Below are 10,314 nucleotides of genomic sequence, written 5' to 3'. Positions count from 1 at the left end.
CAATCACCTGCTCAATCTCCCAAACAGCTGAATTGTGGAATTTCAACTTTCTTGAATGGGTTCCATCATGGTTACAGAACGGATAATGGTGGCAGTGCAAGTAGGAAATGCCTCATCAGCCATGTCAACCACCTTTCTCATTGAGTGCTCCTCTTGCCAGGTGTGTCAATGTGTCAATAGTGCCTTGCTGCCAATACACATGTTAAAGGCTGGTGCTCCATTTGCATTCATTCCCCCCCCCCCCGTTTTCTTTTCTTTTTTTTTAAACCTGGTTCCCTATAAACCACAAATATGGCCTTTAGAAAGATGGGAAGACAACAGGAAAAACACTGGAATTGAACTTGATTATTTATAATAAGTGAATAAATTAGGTTCCTTTTACTAAAATTATACTGGGAATTATTCAGCCCATTGTGATTAATGGGGCTGGAGTACACTCAAGCCCCATTAATCAAAGTGGGAGAGTTATGCACATACTTGATTCCCTCCCACTAAGATCGCTGAGGCATAAAAGCACTTAGCTTTGGCTGGATCATGCTTATTGGGTTTATTTTGGTAACAAGACCAAGAAGCATTTGCTAATAAAACTGCATTAATTGCCTAAATATATCTAGTTAATTAGGGTTGGCACCTAGAGCAGTTTTCCTTCCAAGGCATATCGTTGTTGCAGGAGACCCCAATCCAGATGGGGACTCTAGCAGGGGCAAAGAATTATATCCCCCTTCCACAGACCTAGCCTGGATACTCTCCCCCACCCCCAGCTCCTATTTAACAAGGGTTATGCAGAGCCAAATTATATGTTAAGTCACATCTAGTTTGGTCCTTAGAAGGGAAAAATTAGTATCTGCTATATCCCAGTGACAAACAGAGAACAGCTGTAGAACCGTCCAAGTTTTTATTGAGCAGCATCAGTGATGGAGGCAATTATGCGGTAATGGAACTGTGCTGTTAGCATCAGTCTCTTCATCTGTGCTCAGGAGTTCTTAAACTTGGGTCTCCAAATGTTGTTGAACTACAACTCTCATAATCCCCAACAACAATGGTTTTGGGCCTGACTTAAGTGATTTTCAGAGCAGTGGGAGCTGCAGCATCATTTTCCAGGCAACCATGAACATTCTTCCATGCACACTCATCTTTATATACTATGAGCCTCTTCGCACAATTCACGAGAATGGCTCCAGGGCGGGCTGCAGGGAAGGTGGGTTAAATCTACCTTCCCCACAGATTACCAAGGTGCCATTGCTGGGCACACTCCCCATGCTTCCTGATGATTCCCCATGCGTTGAAGCAGTGGGGAGGGCCAGGATGTGTCATCCCAGTCCCCGGAAGTGCCATGATGCATTTTGCAAGTGCACAGTGCATCATGAGGATTCCCCCTCCCCTCCTCGGGCTCCCAGCAGTCTGGAAGCCATGGCTGCAAGCAGCTGCAGCTGCCAGGCAATCAGAAAAATGAGGTTACAGGAGTGCTTGCTTCCTTAACCTCATTTTAAAGGGTGGCTACTTAGGTGGGCTTGGCCAGTGTGTTGCCGGCAGGATTGGCCTGATCCTGGCCATTCACATGCAAAACCAGGATAGGCTCCCTTTGCCTGTTTTTGCACATGTGTGTGTATAGACTCTCTCTATATACTAGATATAGTATCTACATACTATATGCTATAGATATATTAAAGGTATATAAAAGCAGAACATTCAAGTGACACATTCTTTCCTACTAATTAACATGGTGCTCCATCCAGTAGGAAATTATCTTGTGCACACCCCAATGGAATGGAAGATTTATCACTTTCTCCTGCACTGCTGTACTAATTACAACAAATATATATATACTGCTTTTCAACAAAAGTTCTCAAAATGGTTTACATAGAAAAATAAATAAGTAAATAGCCATAGATAGGGTATGAATAAATAAGACACAAGAAGCTGCAGCTAAGTCTGAACAGCAAAGCAACTAATCTCACGGCAGAATTCTCTCTGGATTTTAATTATCTCACTGCAGGTTGGATTTTTTCCCCCTCAGAAACTAATTTGTAATGTATGAGGTCTTTCTGAATCCACTTATGTATCTCCTTATGATCTGCTGTAACAGCTGCACACACCACACAGTGGGAGAGCTCTGGAGAGAAAGGTCTAGCAAGCTGCACCCCTTTGAACATTGCTGGGGTACTCCTGTAGGAAATTTGGCCTGCAAAGATCGTTATATTCCAGGTTGCTCTAAACCAGAGCATGTGTGAAGTGGAAGCTGCCTCTTAATATTTTATAACGGGATAGCAGGGGTTATTTTAAAGATCAAACTCAAAATGAAGCAATTTCTTCCTTAATGAGGGTGTGGCCGTACTTCAAGTGTGTGTGTTTGAAAACCCTTTAAAACACTGAATGAATGTGCCCATATCAGAGTGTGCTTCTGCCACACTTCTGCAAAAGAGTTTCCTTTTCACCATTCCATCCTTAGAGCCTCTCCCTATAAGTGGCAGTGAAAACCTAAAGCTGTGAAGTGTGAATGCAACTAGTATCATAAAACCACACCTGCCAGGGAATCAGGATTGGCTCCAGCTTCCTGTTAACTATACACTAGGTGAAAACATAAGAACCACCTTGCTGGATCAGACCCAAAGACTATCTAGTCCTATCTAGTCTCCTGTTTTCAGTAGTGGCTCCTATGGGTGGAGTGGGAGGGGTGTTAAACAAGCTGCAGATGCGACTCATTCTCACTCTCCTCTCCCCTGCTGTCAAGTTAATCTCAGGTGCACTTTTTCATTTGCCCAGTTCTCCAACCTGGGTGAATGAACAGCTGGGGTGGACACAGGGTGGGGGAGATGAGGCAGTTGTGGGGGGGAGAGGAGAGGAGAATGAAAATGAACTGAACCTTCTTCAGCCTGTCTACCGTTCCTCCTGCTCTGTCCATACAGGCTGCTTACTGCCTGTTTTCCACAGTGACCTACCAGATGCCTCTGGGAATTTCACAACCAGGAGATGAAGGAATGTTTCCTCTCCTGCTGTTGCTCCCCTGCAACTGGAAGTAGCCTATAGATATCAAGACTAGTAACCAATTATAGATCTATCCTCCATTTATTTGTCTAAGTCCCTTTTAAAGGCATCCAAGCTGGTGGCCATCACCACATCCCGTGGCAGAGAATTCCATAGATTAATTATGCACTGAATAAAAAGTACATCCTTTAGGCAGTCTTAAATGTCCTGGCAATCAGTTTCATGGGATGACCTGCAACTCATGTTCTAGTGCGGTGAGTGGTGGTGGGGGGGACGGGACGGGACTTATCATTATCCACTCTCTCCACACCATGTATAATTTTAAAAACCTCTATCATGTCTCCCCTTAGTCGCCTTTTTTCTAAACAAAAAAGCCCCAAATGTTGTAGCCTTGTAGTATACAGAAGGTGGTGTATATGCCTGATCATTTTGGTTGTGTTCTGCACCTTTTCCAATATTCTTTTTTGAGATATGGTGACCAGAACTGTACACAGTATTCCAAATGTGGTTGCACCACAGATTTGAATGAATGAATAAATAATAAATGAATAAATAAAATTTGTATAAGGACATTATAATATTAGCTGTTTTATTTTTAATCCCCTTCCTAATGATCTCTAGCATGGAATTTGCCTTTTTCACAGCTGCTGCACATTGAGTTGACACTCTCAAAGAGTTGTCCCTCAAAACTGCAAGATCTCTCTCCTGGCCAGTCACTGAGAACTCAGACCCCTTCCGTATATATGTGAAGTTGGGGGTTTTTTTGCCCCAGTACTTTACACTTGCTTACACTGAACCACATATGCCATTTTGTCACTCACTCACCCAGTTTGGAGAAATCCTTTTGGAGCTCCTCACAATCTGTTTTGGATTTCACTACCCTAAATAGTTTAGTGTCATCTACAAATCTGGCCATCAAACTGCTTACCCCAATTTCTAGATCATTTATGAATAAATTGAAAAGCACTGATTCAATACAGATCCATGTAGGACCCCAGCCTGTGTTTGTCCCACCTAGTCTGTGAAGCTATTCTCATGACTGCGCAAAACCAGGCTAAGAGAGCCCAGCCCAGTTTTGTGCAGTTGTGTACAGCACCAGGAGCTGCGAGGCTCCTGGCTGCTAGTCATCCTAATTCCCCCCACCACCACCAAATGAGGTTAGCGGAGCTAGCACTCTGCACTCCCATTTCCCTGATCATGAGTCACTCAGCACCATGGCGCGGTTCCGCACCACAGGGACTCATGAGGTGCCTCCTGACTGGGAGGCTACAACAAGCCTCCCAGTGTTGGGGGGCTCGCCAGAATGCCCCGAGTACTTGTGCTGTGATGGAGTCGGTAATGGTGTGGGTAGCCAATTTGGCTGCCCAGGGAGAGTGGGTCAAGCCCACTCTCCCCGCCAAACCCCTTCCAGCTCTCCACACTGCTTGTGTGGAGAGCCTCTGTCTCAAATTGAATAAATTAAAAACACTGGTTCCAATACAGATCCCTGGGGGAGACCAACCTGCATTTGTCCAGTGTAATGTGTGAAATAGCTCTCTGGACACCTTTTCTAAATATGCTTTTCTCAGGAAGCTCTTGCCTGTTGTGGGTTTGGTTTTTTAAGCAATTAGTCCAGGAGCAAATGTAGCAAAAGGCAAAAAAGAGGAGGAGATTGTATTATGAGTCAGTGTCCAAGAACCCAGTCTCTGAGGTCATTCAGACAATCAAAAACTGTGTTCTACCCAGGTTTGAGAGCTGTGTGTGCTCCCGGTTTTCAGTTGTGTGGAAGCAAGGTAGTAGGAAAACCTGGGTAGCTTTTGATTTTGATAGTGACCTCACTATCTCTCAAGCCTAAGCTATTTCATAGGGTTGTTGTGAGAAGGAAATTGGGAGGGGTGAACTTTGTACATTACTCCAACCTTTTTGGAGGAAGGACAAGTGAAATAAATGAATGAATCCATCCCTCTTCACCTTCATCACTTGAACTGTCTTGTTTCTGGACATTATCACATAGATCTTTTCTGTATGACAATCTGTTAGATAAGTTGCATAGCAAACATCTATTTTTGAGACACAAACATCTTATAGACTTAAGAATTGAAATGAACCCATCCATGACCAACAGAAGGCAGCCAATTTGGATGAGGTTGAATATCATAACATTTTCTATTGCCTTATAGTTTGTTCTCTTAGCCAGTTGTCCAAAGGCCCCTTTAGTAGGAGATAACATAGTCACCTCCTCTGAAAAAACACCCCATTTTAGCACCTATATAGATGGCTGGCCCAGAAATGACCCAAGATGTTATGGTGTCTGAGACAGAACATCCAAATGGATGACCTCAGCCTCATGGTAGTAAAATAACAATGATGAAACCTAAACTACTGACAATTGCTGCCCATTTACTAATAACCCAGGATTTGCCACCCATAGTAGGCCACCTTACCTTGCGGTTAATGAGAGGGCTGGTCCTTGAAATGGCTGAAATTGTTTGAAAAGAACGGAAGTGTTACTCATTTATGCCAGATTTTCATGATACTTGAAGAAGGGAAATAGAAAGTCTGCAAGGCCAAGTTGGTTTCACAGGCACTTTTCAATCCAAAAGGGGCTGCTAATCCCATGTTTATAAACCTAGTATTTGTAAATGTCCAAATTTAATGACTTCACAGGATCTTAATTATTTTTTGAGAAAGCAGGCCAAAGAAACATGTAATCAATCTCTGGTCCAATACCATGATATTCATTATTAAAGCAGGGCTAATTTGCCTAGCCCCACTCTATTTAACAATTTCAGATCCTTTATACTTTCCTATAAAATACTTGGAAATTTAGGGCCTGGAATATATTTTGTAATGAATAGGCTGTGGTCCTTCATTCTTATTTATATTGTTGAAAGTTGGAAGCAAAGCTATGCCTGCATTTCCATCTGGAATTTGAACCTGTCCCATTAAAACTGGGTTGGTCAATAGTGACTGTTGGCTTACCACTGCTTCGTAATAGCACCACAGTCCCAGCTCTAAAGCCTTTTAAAGAAAACTTCACATGTGTTATGAAGCTTAGATGATAAAAGAAAAAGAACAGTCCCTTGCACACAACGAGAGTAGAACTAGAGATACACACCTCAGGGAGTATATACATATGATAGATAAACAAACAAACAAACACGATACATTTAACATGGGGCTGCCACAAGAAATGAGTAAGCTTTATGCAGACTTCCTTATGTTGATATACTTTTACATCATGCATTTCATATCCTGCTTTCCATATGACTAGCTGCTGCTGCAGGGGTATGGAAACAATAGGATAAGTTGGGTAACCAGGGTTAGGCACAGGGGTGTCGTTATAATTGAGCAGATGGTCACTGCTAAAATCCTCATTATTTCCTATATAATTCTTTTATGTTGCTCCTCCTGTTTCTCATTCTGGTTTTTCCTCTGAATGAAGACAAAAGGAATGCCACCCACACCTTATTTTTGCCACACGTTACACTTCGTTTTCATTCATTTTACCAACTTTCCTTTTATCTACTGCTCAAAATTCTGTCACTTGTCTTTAATTACTTCGTTCTCTTGCTCTGCTATATCTTTCCCCCCTTTAATTTTTACACTTTAAACTCATTCTCCAACTCAAGCCTCTTGATTACTCTGATTCACTGCTGTGATTTCTTTTCACACAATTGTACTTTTTCTGCATTCTTTTCTGTTAAGACATGTGCAAAAATACTTCTAGAAACACCACACACACACACACGTTTAAATAAAGATTAATGGTTTTTGTCTGAGCATCATTACTTCCTTCTGCCTTCTTTTCCCTTGCTTCCTATTTCTGTTAGATTGTAAGCCTGAAAGCCGATTCTAGTTTGCTTGGTGTTTTGTTTTTTGTTTTAAGTTAAAGCAGCTACAGTAATTGGTAGGTGCTAAATAAATAAATAATTTCATCCTACATCCTTCCTAAACCAATCTTGACCAACAGATTTTGCACTGGACTGAACTCAAATCAATGGGCCTCTATCAATCTTTTTTTTTTGAGAGAGAGAGATCTTCCCATAAAGTACATTTATTTCAAGGGTCACTGCATCATCTCTGTATTAGACTTAAAGTCTACATTCTCACTAAGGCTCAGGACGTATAACAATATTTTGTTGTTTCAATCACCCACTCAACAGTCTTTCAAGATGTTACTGTCACCATTTTGCAACTGAGAAACTGACACTGAAAAATAATGGCTTGTCCAGTGCAACCCAAAATGTCTACAGTTAAGGCTTCCCAGATCCATGTTTACTAGACTAAAATAGCTCCCTAGCTTTTGCAAGCAAGACAATTCCATATGATTGACAGAATTATGAAGTAAATCTAGTACTATCATCAATGTGAGTGCCTTACATTGTCACCTTATGACAGGAGCATAATTGGTTGATCAAATATCAAAAGTCTCTGTTCTAAGGTCCACTCAGGCAGGTGATAAGAAATAGTGTTCATTGAGTTATTCTACAGCATGGATTACTTACCTGGGAGGAAGCCACATTGTGCAAATTTTGTACAAGTTTTCTAAGCAAACATGCATAACACTGGCTTGTGTTTTTAAGGCTGCAATCCTAAATATCGTTGGGTTTTACTCCCAAGTAAACTTGTTTAGGGGTTGAGGCATTTAATGCTCAGCAAACCCTCACATTCTATTTCCATTTGATCAGGCTAATGAGTGTAATTGCCAGGGCCTTATTCCTCTGACTCAAGTATTTATTTCTTATTTCTCTGTGTAAATTGCCCTGAGCCATTTTTTGGAAGGGCGCTATATAAATCGAATGAAATGAAATGAAATGAATGAATGTAGAAGCTGTTATAAATGTTTCAAAGAAAAATCGCAGGGATTATACATGGTCACTTATGAATCCTTCCTCAGAGGTATCCCATTCCTCTACGGATTGGAAAACTATGGTAGCACATGGAAGATAATCTCATAGTGTGTAAGTGGAATTTGTTATCCCCTAGAACACTGGGTCTTCATAACAGACCTTCTGACTGTGTACATGTTTGTTTAGAAGCAAATCCCATGGAGTGTAATAGGATTTATTATTTCCAAGTATGCATAGGATTGTGGCCAACTCAGTGAGACTTACTTATGAGATGCATACGACTGGGTTGCACATTTGACTATATAAATCTCTGCATTACAATCTGGAAATAATTTTGAGCTGTAATTTGGTAGATGTTAAGTGCTTAAATCTGCTGCCATGCAGCCTAACCCTATCCTATCTATATTTACTTTAAAGTAAATTCTACTATGTTCCATGAGACTATCATGTTGGTATGTGTGCAGAGGACTGCAGCCTTAGAAATCCAATTTTGATATTATATGAAAAAGCAGCTTATTTTCCTTTGCTCTCTCTATCAGTTGTGGGGCCCAAGGAGGCTACATACAAGCATACTAACAATGTGTCAGCAAATCTTAACAAACAAATGAAACGAGCTTGAAATGGTCTCTGCGTAGGGGGTCATCGTTGGTTTGATTTTAAACTTGTTTCTGTAATTTGTCTTCAACTTGGCTTTATACTTACTGGGGAGCCTCGCTTACATGTCATGGGCAATTTAGTATTTACATATATTTAAAACATTTTACACTGGGGAAGGCAGCGAACAGCATGGTTTGTAGGAATCCTCATGTTTTTCCAGTACTAGGATTCAGAGGTGTTGACATGCAAGTGCATCTGCAACTTTGAATGAAATAGGGAATTATGAACTGCAAATGAAGTTGGGAACAAATTTTAACCTTATGCACTAATGAACCTACCTTGTCCCATAGTCACTGCAGTATTTGAACTGGTACAGTACAATCCCAACTGAAATAAGGAGCAGATCAGTGATTCATCACTCACAACACAGTTCTTCATTTGAAGTTCAAAGCCTGCTTGATTCCCATACCTGTTACACTGGAAAGCTTTGGAGCAAACACTGCTCTATCTCCAAACACTGCTATGGCATATTGTACAACACAGTGTGCTGGTGATGTGGTTGTAGGATTTAGGTTTGCACAATGCTTATTTGGAAGAAACTATTTTGGAACCTAGACCCTTAGTTGTATGTGTTTTCAGGGCAAAGCAATGCCATTCTATGTAGGGCTGCCTTTGTATGTAGTTCGGAAACTACAGCTGGTTCAGAATGCGGCAGCCAGGTTGGTCTCCGGGTCATCTTGGAGATACCATATTACTCCTGTATTGAAAGAGCAACACTGGCTGCTGATAAGTTTCCGGGCAAAATACAAGGTGCTGCTTATAACCTATAAAGCCCTAAATGGCTTGGGCCCTGGGTATTTAAGAGAACATCTTCTTTGTCATGAACCCCACCGCCTATTGAGATCATCAAGAGAGGTCCGTCTGCAGTTGCCACCGGCTTGTCTGGTGTCTACTTGTGGACTGGCCTTCTCAGTTGCTGCCCCGATGCTCTGGAACATGCTTCCTGCTAAAATAAGGGCTTCCCCATCTCTGACAATTTTTAAAAAATCTTTAAAGACACATTGTTCACCCAGGCTTTTAATTAAATACTGTTTTAATAGTTTTAACTTCGTTTAAAAATATTGTGTTAAGGTTTTAAATTGTTGCAATGTTTTAACTTTTGATGTTATTTATTTTGACCAATGTTTTAATTTCTTTGTTGTCATTTATCTTTTTTAACTAATGTTTTAACTTTTGTGTTTTTGTTGTAAATCGCCCAGAGACGTAAGTTTTGGGAAGTATAAAAATAAGTTAAATACATAAATAAATTCTTGGGGCTGGGAAGATGCCCATTTGGGACCCCTATGTAACACAACCAAGTTTGGACCAGCTACTGTTTGGACCTCATAAGATAGTCTTCCTGTTACATCAATATCTCTTTGTTGTGCCCCAAGCCTTATTTTGGGTGCTGTTGTGTTAATATCCCAGTGATGTACACAAACTGCATTTGCACTTTGAATCAGAGAGGAAATTAAGAACCTGTATAAAAACTAGGAACCTATAAGGAAAAACTAATTTCATTCTCATGCAGCATAGACAATGCCTCTTGTGCCACCTTCACCATTCTGAAAGGACAAGCATTTTTCTCCAGACATATGGCAATCTTGCCTGTCTTTGAAGACCAAACTAAATGTGACTTTAAACAAGCCATTTAGTTCTATGTGCTTGGTGTGCTTTTTATTTTTTGGCTAAATAGCAGCAAGGGTCCCCAATCTCCATCTATAGGACTGTAGTATGTCCCTATAGACAGCCTGTAGTATGTCCTAGATGTTGGAAATTCTCTGTGGTGAGAGAATCCTTTTCTCATTATAGCAGAATGCACAGAGGCACAACACAGCGGAATTTAGTTAGGCATGCATGT

Source organism: Hemicordylus capensis, chromosome 4, assembly GCF_027244095.1.
Source record: "Hemicordylus capensis ecotype Gifberg chromosome 4, rHemCap1.1.pri, whole genome shotgun sequence".
Classification (NCBI taxonomy): Eukaryota; Metazoa; Chordata; class Lepidosauria; order Squamata; family Cordylidae; genus Hemicordylus; species Hemicordylus capensis.
Note: the sequence above shows the minus strand (reverse complement) of the source record.